Genomic DNA, 16,063 nt, shown 5'->3' with positions numbered 1-16,063 from the left:
AGTTAATGGCCCTTCTCCTGGGTGGGGACCTTCCCGAGGCTAAGTTGTACCTTTCTCAGAATAGTGAAGACACCTGAGAGGGTGGGAGGGGTTATGCAAAGTGACTCCCAAGACCAGAATGCTTTGTGGGACCCCGACTCCAAACCCACGGGGAAACCCCAAAAGCAACGAGCCGCCTAAGATTTGAGAGACTGGAGTGATGTCTGGATGTGAGGAGCAGAGCGCTAGGCCTGCAGAGATGCGGGAAACCTTCATCGTTCCTCACCCTGTCTTCGAGATCCCCCGGGCCAGGTTTGGGAGGGAGCGAGACCCGGACTGAAGCACCATCTGACGGGGACATCACGCCCTAAAGGCTCCCACGAGGACCGGATTCCCCCAGCCCTGCCCCTGGTGGACAGAGCTGTGCATATCCTTCTCCTCTGAGTCGCCCTGGGAGACGACGGACGCTGCAGACCCGCCGAGCCGCCCAATCCTGAGCTGATCACTTTTAATAAAGGCATTAAAAAGGAGAAGAAGTCTCCTGGCCCTGTTTATTTCAGCTGGGGGCTCTCGTCCAGAATAGCCACGCCGCAAGAGGACTCAGGACTGGCCATCTTGGATCTTCAGAGGACAGCTGGCTACTAGGACCAGAGAGATCGGCTCAGGACAGCGACGCAGAGGAGCACCGGAGCACCGGACTGGTGAGAAATCCGGTGGCGGGAGTGGGAGACGAACTAAAAAATCAGGCAGTTGTTTTTCCTGACTGAGGGAGTCAGGCACGACCCGGATTCTTGGCCGAGGCTTCGTGTGTTCAAGTCCCGATAGATGTAAGACCTGACGCTGGGAAGTTGGGCAATCAAGAGATTGGGCAGTTGTTTCAGTATAAAGTCCTGAGCATCAGGCAGAAATTTGAAGTTCAGTGGAGGAGGCTGAAGCTCCTCAAACAAGGTTTTTTGAAATTCCCGGTCTGTAGAGGCACCTTTGGGATTTTTTATTGAGACCTGAAAAATGGGAGGTTGTAATAGTAAAAAGACCGGCAAGAGACTGAGGTATATACATCCCAATAGTCCCTTAGGAGAACTGTTAGTAAAATGGGATTCTCTAGAGGCCACGGAGGGATTAGATAAAGTGAAAATGATCCATTATTGTATGGAAGCGTGGTCAGAATTAGAGTTGCAAGGAGGATGGCCTTGGTGTGGGACAAAGGATAAGTGGATGTGCCAACAATTAAATAATTATCTGACAGCTCAAAGAGATACTGATCCTGAGCAATTATTGTATGTGGCTTGCTGGTTAAAGAGCGCTGTTGGGGATGAAGGGGTGCGAATTTGTAAGGTACAGAGGAAGAAAGAGGGGAATGAAGGAGGGGATGATAGAACTAGTAAAAGATGGGACCCCCTGGATTATTTGCCTCCTTCTGCCCCTCCGCCTTATAATCCTCTTCTTCAAGCACCTCAAATGGCAGGTCTGGTTCCTCCCCTGGCTGCCATCTCATTACCACCTGCTCAAATTCCTCCTTCTACCTCTTCAGCTTCAGCTATGATAAACCCAGTATCTCCTCCAGTTCCTTCTGCACCACCACAAGTGCCTACTCCACTTGCTGCATTCTCCACTCCTTCTCCAGCTCTGCTTAATATCTACTCAGGCTCTTTTCCCCCTCCTATTGCTGTCCATTTACCTCCTTCTACCTGGGACACAAATGCCTCCTCGCCCGATAAACAGCTATCAGCAAATACACCTGCTGATGGGCAGAGAGTTCAGGGTAACCCAGAGAACCCTCAAAGTAGTTTGGCATCTGAAGATGGGCCTTACTGTAGCACCAGATCCAAGACCTCCAAGGCAGAGAGACTCTTTCCCCTCAGAGAGGTTCCTATGGGAGGAGTAGCGGGAGGTGTTGGCTTTGTGAATGTTCCCCTAACTGCTTCTGAGGTGAGAGGATTCAAGAAAGAGTTGGGGCATTTGGTTGAGGACTCAGTGGGCATAGCCAACCAAGTGGATCAATTTCTAGGTCCAAATATCTACACCTGGGGGGAGATGAATTCCATCCTGAGTATATTATTTTCCCCAGAAGAGGTCCAGATGATAAGGGCGGCTGGCATAAGAATATGGGAGAAAGATAACAGTCCAGGACCCCAGGTGCCAACAGGTGAACAGAAATTGCCACTAACGGTTCCCAGCTGGAACCCTAACCAGGAAGAGGGGAGGAAGGCCATGAGGGAATATAGGTCTTTGATAATACGGGGGATCAAAGAGTCAGTTCCCAAAGGAACTAACACCCAATTGGCATTTGAGGGTACACAAGAGAAGGATGAAGCTCCTGCTGCCTGGCTTAACCGCCTAAGGCGAAGCTTTCAGTTGTACTCTAGAATAGACTCAGACACCCCAGAAGGTCAAATGCTGCTAAAAGTCCAATTTGTTACCAAATCTTGGCCTGATATAAGGAGAAAACTGGAAAAGATGGAAGATTGGCAAGAGAAGGGCATTAATGAGTTATTAAGAGAGGCATTGAAGGTGTATTTAAGGAGGGAGGAAGATAAAGCAAGGGCCAAGGCTAAGATCATGGTTGCTGTAGCTAGAGAAAGTGCAGGGTGGGCGGGTCCACCACCAGGAGGAGGCAAGGATAGGCCAGTACTGTCAGGTACAAGAGGGATGGAGACACCTCAAGGCCCTTTGAGAGAGCGACATTGCTATTACTGTGGAAAGGCAGGACACATCAGGAGGTTTTGTAGAAAACTCAGTCTTGATAAGGCAATAGCCAGGGAACAAGATAATTTAGGGAAGATCCTTAAAGGTGATGATTAGAGGGTCAGGGGCTTTACACTATAGGGGACCTGATGTAACATCTAGAAGAGCCCTTGGTAAACTTTGAAGTGGGACCCTTAAATGAAGAATTAGAATTTTTGAGTAGATACAGGAGCAGATAAGTCCTGTCTCAACAAAGTACTAAGAAGTATAGTATAGTATAGTATAGTATAGTATAGTATAGTATAGTATAGTATAGTATAGTATAGTGAAAAACATCTGAAGTTAGACAAAAACAGCTAGGTAGAAAGGATATCCAATAGCACCAAAACTGGCCAGTAATACTTAACTTGTAATAAGTGATGTGAAAGTAAAAGGTACCTTATTGTTGTCTTGTTGTGTGCGTGAGAGTGAGTCACAAAGTCAGCCTCAACTTCCCGGGCACGTGGGAAGGGGGCAGTGGAAGTGTGTGTATGTGTGACCTGCAAACCAGGCTTGTGTCCCCCAGGCGGGTGGGGGCTGTGGCCAAAGAGTGTGTGTGACCTGCAAACGAGACTAGTGCTCCTCAGGTGTGTGAGGGAGCCGTAGCTGCGAGAGCGTGACTGACCCGCAGACAGCCTCACAGGTGAATGTGCACCAGAGGCAACCAGAGCCAGGGCCCTTCCAAGAGGCCCAGGGATACTGAGACCTGTGGGCCAACCCCAAGGTGAGGGGAGCCACAGTGATTTTCTAGCAATAATGATCCAGTTTGTGTCTTGAGGGTGTGAAGGAATGTGTGAGAATGAATATAGACAAATTAGAATAGAGGTAATGTAGATTGTGCATTATAAGTTTTACCACATCTCCTTAGAGGGAAGTGTATTGTGTAGAAGAATGGTGTAAGAAAAAAAAAAAATTAGGTGTAAGGGGTTGAAAGAAGTATTTAAGCTGTAAGTGAAAGTAAGAAACAGAAGCAAGAGATAAATAGATAAGATCTTGAAAAATAGAACAGAAAAACCATTGAATTAAATACACAGAAAAATAGGGGAATAAAAATACTTTGGGAGTTAAGTTAGCTGAGAAATACAACTCCTTGCAAAATACAGAGTATGTAGAAGTTGATGAGAGAAACATGCAAGCTATGGAAAAAGAGAAATTAACCAATAACATTAAACAGAGAAACTGAGTTTTGATAAAATCATTAAATTGCAGACCACTAATGCCTGTGTTTGAAAGCCCGTTTCAGGTACTCTTCATTACTAACTCGACTGTGCAGACCAAAAGGAAAAGGTTGGACTCGCATCACTCTCACCCCCTGGCATTGGACCAGGATTCAACACCAGTTTTTTTTCCCTCTGGCATGCTGGCATTGGACCGGACTGCACCCCATTCTCCCTCTGGCATTGGACCGGACTCCACCCCTTTGTCCTTCTGGCATTGGGCCAGAGTCCCAGTTTTTCCCTCTGGCATTGGACCAGAGTCCACATCACTCTCACCCCCCGGCGCTGGACAAGATTCATCTGCTTCACAAGTTAATTCACCTGAGTATACTGTGATTTAAAGCTGACTCTCAGAAGGAAGAGTCAAAAAGACTGAACTGTGTGGAAAAAAAAAATTGGTATCAGAGTTCTAATATTGCTTAAAATGTTTTAAGACTGTTCTGTGTAAACTATGTTGGTAAAAAGTTTAAGACTGTAAATAAGTAATTCTGGTTAAGTTCCCCAATTTATTTCTAAAGACTCCAGGTTAATCCTCTACAGAACACTCCCCTGGGGGAAGCCAAACTTGGTAGGGAACAGAGCAAGAGAGGTTTAACCAGAGAAACGGGTAGAAGGGACTCTAAAGAGCTTGGAAGCTTTTCCTCAGTAAAATTCCCCAAGAGGCAAGGCCGGGTGGGCAGGCTGTATGAGATGACCCATACTGGACTCTTGGGAAGGGTAGTACTGATGGCTCTGATGGCTGGTGGTGCTCAGGGGAGCCCAGCTGAGCCGTGCAGTGAATGCTACCAACCCCTCTGTGAGGAGGAAGTGAGCTCCTTGGAGAGTCCACATCAGTTCTAACCCTGATTGTGTTAACCTCTCCCAATTGGTCCTTTATCAGAAAAATAAGAGAGTGTATTGGAGAGCATACAATACTGCCAGTTTTAGGCAGCCACTTCTAGGAGAGCGCCCTATAGGGGAAGCCTGGTTGTGCTTCGAATGGGATGCTGCTGAAACAAGCTCAGCAGATCTAGTAAAAAGCAAAGAAATGGTGAAAATGGTAAGAAAATTTGTTTGTAACAAGTATCTATATGAGTATACTGGAAAAGAGAAAAACTCCTTTTGGAACACATTTCAGGGGAGCCTTAAACCCCTAGATTTGATCTTGTCTGGCAGCTGCGCCGCTAGAGTGATAAAACCAATTTTCTTATTACCCAAAGAAACTGGATCAAGTTTGGGAGTTCCTATATATAATGATTTGGGAGAAATTAAACAGAACAGGCAAAGTGGAATAGAAATAGAGAAAATCCAAAATTGTAAAAGCCAAATTCGGATTCCACTATCTATGTTAAACAAAGTTATCTGGCTCCAGGCAGTATTAAAAATAAAGAATTCAATTATTAGGAACATTTCAAACGAAATAAAAAGGTTAGCATGTGTAAATAATGAGGAACAAACTCCTACACTTGATCCCAGTGGGTGGGAGAACCTAAAGATTTTCAAAAAGGATGTATGGGAAAATACTTTTTCTCACTGTGTGTGTACTTGGAGGATTGCTCTTTTTACTATGCTTATTTATCTGTTTTAGTAGAATAGTACTTGCCATGCAGACCAACCTGAAGAAACCAAGGACAGTAACAAGGTTAAGTAACCATGATTACCAAAGTGCACAAGAGATTTATAGTAGATTCAAAACAAAAAAATTGTGAGTTGATGCAAGCTTAGAATTTAAGCTCGATCAAAGAAAGAGGGGGGACTGTTATGAACAAAAATTCGGTTAATATTTTTTTCTGGGAGAAAAAGTTACCACTACTGCTGGGCTGCTGCCTTTGTTATTGTAATCACGGGTCGTTGTCGTTAATGGTTGTTTTTGTATTAGTAAAAGCCCTGGCTGGGGCGAGGTAATGGCCCTTCTCCTGGGTGGGGACCTTGCCCGCGGCTAAGTTTTACCTTTCTCAGAATAGGGAAGACACCTGAGAAGGTGGGGGGGTTATGCAAAGTGACTCCCAAGACCAGAATGCTTTGTGGGACCCCCATCTCCAAACTCATGGAGAAACCCCAAAAACAACGAGCCGCCTAAGAGTTGAGAGACTGGAGTGATGTCTGGATGTGAGGAGCCGAGTGCTGAGCCTGCAGAGACGCGGAACACCTTCGGAGCCTCTCGCCCTGACCATGAGAGTTGACCCGGGCGGTGAGACCAAGCTGATGGAGTGGGAGGGGCACCATCTAACGGAATCAGCAGGCCCTAAAGGCTCCCAAGAGGATCTGATTCCCCAGCTCTGCCCCTGGTGGACAGAGCTGTGCATATCCTCCTCCTCTGAGTCGCCTTGGGAGAGACGACGGATGCTGCCGACTGTCGAGCCGCCCAATCCTGAGCTGAACACTATTAATAAAGGCGTTTAAAAGGAGAAGAAGTCTCCTGGCCCTTGTTTATTTCAATGTATGTGGGATACTTTTTAAAGAAAGGAATGAGGTACTTGCACCAGATAGCAGCCACAGGACACCTAAATCTTTCAGAGAAAGAGAATTTACTGCTCTCTTATCAGAAGAAACGAACTTCTTCCCGCCTTGCTCAGCCATGAAGACGCCGCTGAGGATTAGGAGGCAGAAGTTGACACTGACCAGACAGAATCCTTTGTTTGAATGGAATTCATGCATCATGTATGAGGTGTATGAATATGCAACAGGCAATTGCTTTTAAGGGTTAATCCTCTGTTAATGGGTGTCCTTTTTCGGGCTTATTTCGCTCAAAAAAGGTACCCGGTCCTCCGGTCCTCCGTACCTTTCTTCTTATTGTCTCGTATTGCCCTAATCTCAATTGTTCAAATTTTTATTACTCTAATTATATTACTATTTTTATGACAATTTTATTACTATTAAACTTTAAATTATTTTTTTAAAGTGATGGGTCTTTTTCACAATGGAGGCATGGAAGGAAAAGTGGATTTAAGGGTCTTCACTTAGTTCTCATTATTCTGGTCTGCGATTTGGGAGTTTTCTGTCAGAAATAGCTCCCTTCCTCCACTCATCCACAGAGCTTTGGGCAGATTTCCTTTTCTTGTGGTAAATTAAAGAGATGCACTAATGCGCCTAATTAGGGGTAGGAAAACTGAGAGCTTTCCTCGGAGCCAGAGCCACCGGAGCCGCAGTGCCGGGAAAGCCGTGGCGGGAGCTGCGGAGAAGTTTGTTTGTGTTTTCAGCTCAATCCGCCTCGGGCCCGGGCCCGTTCCAGGGCTGCTCCTCAGCTCCGGCTCTGCCCTCACGCAGCCCGGGGGGCCCTGAGAGCGCAGGGCGGGGCTGTGCCGTGTGCAGAGCCCGCCCCTGGCTGCGATTGGGCGATGGTGCCGTCAGTCGTGTTTGTGGCGCGCTGATTGGTGGGAGCGGGGCGGAGGAGGGCCCCGGTGGCGGGCTGAGGGCGGCCGTGGCTGGGCAGCGGCGCCATTGTCGGAGTGTGTGTGCGGTCCCGTGAGCGGCGGCAGCGGCCGGAGCGCGGTGAGGCGGCGGCGGAGCTCGGAGGCGGCCGCAGCGCAGGTGGGAGCCGCGCTGGGTTGTGCGGGGGCTCGGGGCTGGCTGCGGGCCTCGGTGGCGGCAGGGGACTCGGGCGGGTTCGTTGTGCTGTGTCCGGCGCGTGTTGCCGCTGGCGTGAGGGCGCTGCGGGAGCGGCTGCTCGCGGTCTCCTTGCGGCCGCTGCCTCGGCAGGAGCCGCTGCCGGAGCAGCGCTGGCTCGGCCCGGTTGCTGTGGCTGGGACAGAGGGGGCTGCCCCGTGCCCGGGGCTGTGCGGGGAAATTGCTGTGGCCGGAGGTTTCTGTGCGCAGAGGAGACAGAGGAGTCCTGTAAAAGTGACTTTATTGCTGAGCAGAGGGAGAGGCCGTGGGGCATTTGCCGTGCGCTCTCTGCCATTGTTGTAGTTCGCAGCCTCCTTTTTATCCTCATTTTCCCGGCTTCATCTCCCTCTCCCTTTGCCCCCTGGCTGAGATACTCGGAAGGTTCAGACCTCCCCATCTGCCAACTGCATGTCCTCGTTATTGTGCACCCCCACTTTTGTATAACGGCCGATATTCACGGCTCTGTTAAATCCTTGTTCTGCTGGAAGTTCAGGAGTTTAGCCGGTCTTCCTGTGAGCAGCAGTCCATGTTCATTAGTAACATTTATTGAAGCTGGTGATTTCGTCCCTTACTTCCTTATCTGCAAGTCCCTGGCCCCTCACTCAGCTGCTGAATGAGCTGCACTCTCAAGGTGTGGAGCATGGTAAAAAGATGAGAGTTGCAGTAGCACATCAGAGGAGAAACAGCATTCGTTTAACCCATGGTCTGCCAGGGAGCCACAAAACCGTGTCCCATTCCCATCCTTTCCATGTTTGGACCAATACATGAGCTGCTTTCTTGTTTCCGTTGTTGTTTTGTTTTTCACCACGTTTCCTTTATCATCTGTTTCCCAACAGCAGTTTGAGACATTTAATTTTCCACAAACCCTTATTTTTCTGCTAAGAGATGATCTAATCTCATCCCATGGTTAGGTGTTGTGTTCCTCATTTCAGTGGGTTGGTCAGCAGGAAGGTCAGGAGCTGCAGATGTTTGTTTGGTTATTATTGCGAGGGCAGCTTGTAATCTAATGATGCCATTGAAATGAGAAATGGGTTCTGTGACTCCTGATATGAATTGGTTCGAGTTCCCAGGGGCTGGTCCATGGTGTTGTAGGATTTGTTCTGCTGGCCGTTCATCTTTTCCCTGTTTTTGGCCGCTCTGTCCAGCCAGGGCTGCATCAATTGACTGCCTTTCTCTAATTAAATCATCAAATCCTTGGATTCCCAACTGATTTCCCTGAATTTTTGGTAGTAAAAAATCCCCAGTGCTCTAATATACCCTACATAATACAGACAGTTACAGCACATGTTGGAGTGAGCAGAGGGATGATTCCCTCCATTTGTTTATAGTGAAGTTTTCCCAACATTCTCCATTTGCTGTTTCCCTTTGCAGCTTCACCCGTTTGTGTTGCAGGGTTAGATATCCTCCCCCTGGGCTCTGCCTTGAGCTGTGCAAATTCCATCAGTGCCAGCAGGCAGAGCTTGGGGTGAGGGGCAGAGGGAATCAGCCCAATTCCTGCCCCGGGCAAGAGACCCAGGTACGTTGTCCACACTTTGCCCAGCAGTGTTCCTTTGCATTTCTAAAGCTCCTCTGGAGGCTGCCTGGAATGAAGCTTCTCTTCCTGCTGCTGGGCAATGTTGATGTTTTGTTGCTGGTCGTTATCTCTGTGGGTGTCTTTTGGGCTGTTCCCAGTCTGTTCAGGTGTTAAACTCATCTCCATTGAGTGGTCAAACACCCCTTAAATAAAAGCTTTAAAATTCCTTTCCCCAAGGCAAAGACAAACCAAGCCTGAGCAGAGAAAGAAGACTTAGAAGAACCAAACTCAGTACGTTTTGCAGCAGTGCAATGGCAGACAGCCCAGAGTGTGGGTGTCAGTGAGCCCCAGAGTGGAATTGTGCCGTGGTGTTCCCCAGCAGCTGTGGCAGAGCAAGCCCAGCCAGCGCTGAAGCTGCAGCAGTGGCAGCAAGGCTTGGCCCCAGGGGCTGGAGATGGCCGAGGAGGGTGGCCAGGATTGCAGAGGATTCCAGGCGAGGATCTGTGGGCAGGCGCAGGGGCTTGGCCCGCTGTGGAGCCCTGGCTGCTGCTGCGTTGCCTTCAGGGCAGGCTCAGGGGCGGCCTCCCATCCTCCTGCTGCAGGCGGGAAGTGCAAATCTCCGGAGCTCCAGAGCCCTTGAGGCCAGGCTGAGGGGTGCCCCCGTGTTGAGCTGTGCTGGCGGCTGTTTCTGCCCTCAGGGACACTTGGCATGGGCCCCTTGGCCACCAGTGGTGCTGCTTTGCACTCCTTGGGCAGGAGCCAATGTCCTGGCTGGGTGTTGGCAGCAGCAAAGTGCCAGTGCAGGCTCTGTGCCAGCCCAGCTTCCTGTGGGAGAATATCCCTTGATATCTGCTCCAGTGGTTGCTGAAGCAGTGAGAATTGCTTTTGCCCCCCTGTTAGGTGCCATGGTGTCAGCAGAAGATATTGAAGCCTTCCTGCTCAGGGCATTTCAGTGCCAGGCTCTCACAAGCACCCACAGCTCCGTGGGTTGAGCTGAGCATGGGGCGGTGACCTGCGCTGTGTCTGATTGCCCTTCCTTAATAACAGCCTGTCTTGTAGCTCTTTTCCCTTCTGCTGCCCTTGCAGAGCCAGCCACAAACACATTTTCTCCCTCAGGCCAGGGAATGTCCCATCATCAGTCTGTCCCAGCCTGGGTCTGGAGCTCTGTCCCTTGAGTGCAGTCCTGGGTTCCTTGCCAGCCCCTCTCCAGGCTGTTCAGACAGGAGGCTGGGTTAAACCCTTGCCCTGTCCTCAGTTCTAAATCCTCCTGTGCTATTGAACAAGTTTCATACTGTAATAACCGAGCCCTGCTCATCCATGTAGAGGCTTTTTTGGTTGTCGGAGCTTTACCTTGATGCCAGACTTGAACTATAGGAGATTCTATATAGAGTTAAATATTTTAGCACAAGAATTCCTTTGGCAAGACCCTGTTTAATATCCACCTATAATTCAAATTCTTTTTCCCTGTCTGGAAGGCCCAGGAAAACTGCCTCAGTTAATCTTCATTTTAACACTTGAAAATTCTGTGTTTCCTCCTCCTGTCTATCCATCCAGTTTGTTGACTGGCAGGATGGTAGTGTTGTAGAGAGACATCCTTGGCTCCAAAAGCCCTGCCTTTAACAGGGACTCAATACAGGGTTGTGAGCCCTTCCTTCCCTCTCTTGGAACAGGGTATTCCTTGTCCTGGTTGCTTTACAGTAATTTGTAGAGGCTCCATATCTAATTTTCTTTCTTTCCCTGGGGCTGCCCACACTTTGAGGTTCACATCAGCATGGGCCTTGTCACATTTTGGCACAAAAGTAGTACAGAACTAGCTTCTGTATCCCTTTTCAGTATTAAAATCCAGCTCTCAAATTCCTTCCTATTTAATTACAATCACAGGAGGAAGAAAAAGCATTTCATTTATTTCTGACCTGTCCCCCACAGCTTCTAATAGTGGTTGAACAAATCATACCTGTTCATCTTTCCCACTCATTCCCTTAAAAATTAAAACATTCCTTTGCTATTTTCCCCCTTCAGTCTAAGATTTAGAGTGGATTGAGAGGCCCCTGTGTCCATCAGGAAATGCCTCCTCTCAATGCACACCCACCTGAATGTTCTCAAGGGCTGCACTGTGGAGGGTTCCTGGTATGATGGGAGCTGTGACAACCCTTCCAATGCATGTCCATCAAGGGGTGGACTTGCTGGTCCTGAGGGTGCTGCTGTCTGTGCTTGCAGTGTCCTTGTGCCCTGCAGCTGGAGCCCTGGTTCCTTGCCAGGGGCTGTTTTGGTGGGCTCTCCCCTGCCGAGGAGGGCAATGCCTCTGCCAGGTGCTTGTGGCCAAGCCCGTGCCCTGGGTGCTGGGGCCCCCTTGGGCCCTGGGGTTGATCCCTCGGGGGCTGTAGGAATTGTGCCCTGGCCTTTGCCTTCAGCTTGGCCTTTTGCTGCTCCCTTCTTGCACTCACCTGCTGTGCCTTTGTGCCCAAGTGCTGCAGGGCCTTCTTGTGCCCCTCCTGCAGCCCCCCTCAGTGTCTGTGGGTGCTTGTCTTGCTTTACAAGAGAGGTGTCTGCTCGGGAAGGCAGAAAAAGCCTCTCTTGGAATGGAGAATGCAAACCTCCTCCCTCTTCATTTTTATACTAGTGAAATCAAGGGGCTCTCAGGCAAAGATATGGGAATAGGAATACCAGTTGTTTACTAGTGTGTATAATAAAGCAAACAAACACCAACAGCTGTGGCACTGACAGCAAACAGAGCCCGGACCCAGTTCCGGCCTTTGGGCTGCGGCGCTTCGCCCTTGGGTGCAGTTCTGGGCACGGCCGGCAGGGGCACTGGTGGCTCCCGCAGGGCGGGGCAGCGCATCCCTCCCATGGGAACCTCTCTGAACGGGAATAGAGCAATCCCTTCATCTAACTCTTTCACTATAATCCCTTCTATAGCCTTTCTCCCGTGTTTTGAGAAAGAATTTGGAGAGGGTTGTCTTTTAACTGAGCTCCTAGTGTTTCGATAAGGTGCTTCCCCTAGAGAGACAGGGTTTCCTTGAACAGCCGGAGCTGTGGTTACCAAGGGAACGCAACTCAGAGCAGGACGGGGTCAGGGGAGGATATCCCGCTGAGGCTTGGTGGGAGTGTGGGCAGGGTCTGCTGCCGGAATCGTCAGAGGGGGATCTTCCCGTGGAGCCCGAGGCGGAGCGTGGGTAGCCCCCACATGGCTGATGGCGGCTGATCTGGCAGCTGCCGGCAGAGCAAAGGCAAGTGGGAGAGCCCGGCGGCAGCAGCGGCGGTGCCCAGCGCAGGTGGCACGGGCAGGGCAGCCGGGGATGGGATGGCTGGGAACCCCCCCTGGGTGGGGTGGGCACAGTGACCTTGGAGCAGGCGGCAGGACAGAGCAACCCCCATCTTCCCCAGCATGGCCGGCAGAGCGGCCGCGGGCCAGGCAGTGGGAGCAGGGCATACAAATTGAGCGACAGCGCCGGGGCAGGTGGAGCTTCCCTGGGCAGTGAGGCCGCACCTGGGATGGAAACCGGGGCAGGCGGAGCTGAGGCGGGCAGCGATCCGGGACCCGGGACAGGCGCCTGGGCCGCGAACGGAGGGGGCAAGACCTGCAGAGGATCCCACTATCTTTCTGAATTTTCGTCTTTTTCCCTTCCCTTTCATTTCCCCTTTTATTTTTCTCGGAGGTTACTCATACTTTAAAGATTTTTATTCTTCTAAAATCTCGTGTCTAAGATATTGCCTATTGTCTTCTATGTAAATGGTTTTTTTTACAAATAAATCCAGAGCCTAAGAAATCTAAACTTCTACTTGGATACATTGAAATGATCGATGAGCTAACTCACGACCTCCTAATCTTGTTTTTCTCATCACCTTTTTATTTATCCTTTGGCAAATTAAGCATCTTTCAGTTACTTGCTTTGCAACTTCAAAAATCGTAGTGCACCCATAGTTCCTTAAAAAATAATCGCACAAAGCTTGAGTACCCCAGTGGGTTTTCTGATGCCTGTCTTCTAATATTTTCCTAGAAGCACATTTATTAAGTAATTGTCTTCCATCAAGAAGTTTCTATTTCCCTGATTTATCTTTTTCACTTCCTGTCGTGTTTAAATCTTTTTTCTCGGCTTTCCTAAACTTTGGAATTTCCAATTTTAACTCGTTTGGAGTTAATATTAACGTAATTCTTTCATCTCCATTTTCTCCTACATCCTTAGCTTTGTGCTCTGCCCCCAGTTTGCCCAGTTTTCCTCTCCTTTGGCTCGGGCCGGGTTCCCCCCGCCTGCAGCGGCTGGAGCAGCCGAGAGCCCCGCGCTGCCCATCCCGACCTGTCCCGGCTCCATCCCCGCTCCTGCCGCGGGCTGCGAGGGCTGCCGGAACGGGGCACCGAGGGTGTGGCTGCTGCTGGGGGAGGAGGAGGAGGGACACGGAAGGGCAGGGATGAAGGGGGAGGAGGAGGTGGGGTTAGAGGGGAGGAGCAGGGGGAGGGATGGAAGAGGAGCGATGAAGGCGGAGAGTGAGCAGTGATGGAAGGAGGGGAAGGAGGGGGGGTTAGCAAGGAGGAGGAGGAGATGGGATGGCATGGGAGAGATGGAAGAGGAGAAGGAGGTGGGGGTAAGACAGAGGGGGAGGAGGAGGGAGGAAGGAAGAGGAGGAGCGGGAAGAAGCTGAGGGACAAAGGCAGATCAAGGCTGAGCTGAGGTAGGGAACCAGGCAGTCGATCCCTGCCTGAATTCGCAGCCCCCACCTGTGGGATCATCGTCCCCCCCAATCACGCCGGTGAGCAGAGAGGGGGAGCTTGGCTGGATATCCCTGCAGGTCCCTGGGTTGGGGTTTTTGGGGGGATGTTTGGAGAATGAAGAAGTCCAAGGCTGAGTGGAAAAGGCCTCTTGGGGGGACATCGGGGGGTGGCGGGTGGCGGCTGCCGGCAGAGGCAGCCTGGAGGAGCAGAGCCCTGTGTCCCCCAGGAGCCCAAAGGGGGGAGCCCAGAGAGGGGGGAGCGGCGCCATTGGCGGGAGCCTCCAGAGCCTGGAGAGGGGCAGGGGGGACTCCTTGGAGTCGCTGCAGCCCAGAGCAGAGAATGAGGGGAGAAGGGAGCCCGGGAGCCCAAACAGCCCCGGCATCCTGAAATGGGGAGAGCGAAGCAGGGGGAGCTTTTGGCATTGCTGGGACTGCCAGCAGCCTGGGCAGGGCGGGCACCGGGCACAAGGGGTCCCCCAATCCAAGCGTGACCCCCAAGCAGCTGGGACAGGGGGGAACCCCCGAACACCAGAGGGGAGGGACCAGGGACGGGGAACTCCTGGGAGGCTTTTTCAGGGCTGAATCTTGGTGTTTGGGAGGTTTTTCTAGAGCCCAGAGTGTCAGTGACATGTAGAGATGGACTTGGGCACAGGCACCTTCAAACTCAACGTGCTCATCCCTTGTTTTCCCCAAACCAGGATTTTCCATTTCCAACTCCTGGGAGGCTGCAAGGAAGAAGAAGATGCCCAGGACAATGAGGCAGGTGAGGAAGAAGTCAGTGTGTCTGGAATGCTTAAAATCAGATGGTTTTGAGAAAGCTGCAAAAGACAAACCTCAGAGACAGTAGAACTGATTTGAGCTTTGTAGCAGGCAATAGATTGATCGGCAGAAAAATTATATAAGAAGTGGAAAGTAAGGAGAAATAGAACAATGGTCTGTGCATTAACACTTACCTAGAATAACTCCCTAACCTGTGGAAAAGTATATCTAGCAAGATATTAGGAAGTTCCAAGCTTAATACTGGAGCTCTGTGCATTGTTTTTTAAGGCTTACAAGCAGGTATTGTACTTTAAATAAGCAAGCATTTTTTTAACCCTCAATGTGCTTGTAGTGCTTGGATAGAACTACAGTCAATATGCTTTTGCTTTGTGTGATTGGTCAAAAACCTTTTAAAGTAAGTTTTAACATGAAGTCCTTTGTCTGCTACCTGTGAAGTGAGCTACAGCCATCTTCCCATTGTCATAATCAAATAATGAGACAAATGGTTGGAAAATCACACAGCTCAGAACGCATTCCCAGCAGTCCAGTCCTGTTGGTGGTTTGTGCACAGCCCCGAGCTGGCGATGAGTGCCCCTTTCCCCTCTGTGCTGCTCCATCTCCCAGCCCAGCACGGCCCCGGGTGCAGCTCAGCCCTGGGGGATCTCCTTGCCCTTGCCTGTGGCACGGAGGCAAATCCCATCCTGTCCTTGTCCTTCCTCCCCCAGAGCAGGAGCTGAGCATGGGGAGCAGGGAGGACAAATGCCCGCGGCAGAACCTGGTGGAAGAGGCCGTTTTGAGCGGCTCCACGGCGCAGGAAGCCAATGGGGAGGAAAAGCCCCGGAGATGCCGCACGAGGAGGGGCTGCAAACGCAGCCGGCGGGGATCTGAGGGGGAAAGAGCCAGCCTGGGCCGGGAAGGCGGCCGGAGACGGAGCCAGAGCTCGGAGCTGGTGCTCCGTGAGCAGCTCCATGATGGGGAGAAGCCCCACACGTGCGTGGAGTGTGGGAAGAGCTTCAGCCTGAGCTCCGACCTGATCAGGCACCAGAGGATCCACACTGGGGAGAAGCCCTATGAGTGTGGGGAGTGTGGGAAGAGCTTCAACCTGAGCTCCAGCCTGATCAGGCACCAGAGGATCCACACTGGAGAAAGGCCGTACAAGTGTTCCGAGTGTGGGATGTGCTTCAGAGAGAGCTCCAGCCTGATCAAGCACCTGAGGAACCACACTGGGGAGAGGCCCTACGAGTGTTCCAAGTGTGGGAAGAGGTTTCCTACCAGCTCCCATCTCCTCCAGCACTATTGGATTCACAGAGAGGAGAAGCCCTTCCAATGCCCCGACTGCGGGAAGGGATTCAAGTGGAACTCCGATCTCACCAACCACCGACGTGTCCACACAGGGGAGAGGCCCTACGAGTGTCCCCAGTGTGGGAAGAGCTTCTCCAGCAGCTCTGGCTTGACCAAACACCAACGGAGGCACCACTAAGGAAAGCCCTGCGAGTGCCCCGCGTGCGGGCAGAACTTCGTGCGCTGCTCCAGCTCCATCCCCCACTGGAGGAGGCACTTTGGGCACAGCCCTGGTCAC

At 50.9% G+C, this 16,063-nt stretch overlaps 2 pseudogenes; one reads left to right on the top strand and one right to left on the bottom strand.

Annotated features, from left to right (window-relative positions):
* Positions 1 to 16,063, top strand: part of LOC134432716 (uncharacterized) — an 899,340-nt pseudogene that overhangs the window by 92,907 nt on the left and 790,370 nt on the right.
* Positions 1 to 16,063, bottom strand: part of LOC134432721 (zinc finger protein 11-like) — a 229,693-nt pseudogene that overhangs the window by 15,669 nt on the left and 197,961 nt on the right.

The sequence above is a fragment of the Melospiza melodia genome (genome assembly GCF_035770615.1).
Source record: "Melospiza melodia melodia isolate bMelMel2 chromosome 7 unlocalized genomic scaffold, bMelMel2.pri SUPER_7_unloc_1, whole genome shotgun sequence".
NCBI lineage: Eukaryota > Metazoa > Chordata > Aves > Passeriformes > Passerellidae > Melospiza > Melospiza melodia.
This window is presented reverse-complemented; position numbering and strand designations above follow the sequence as displayed.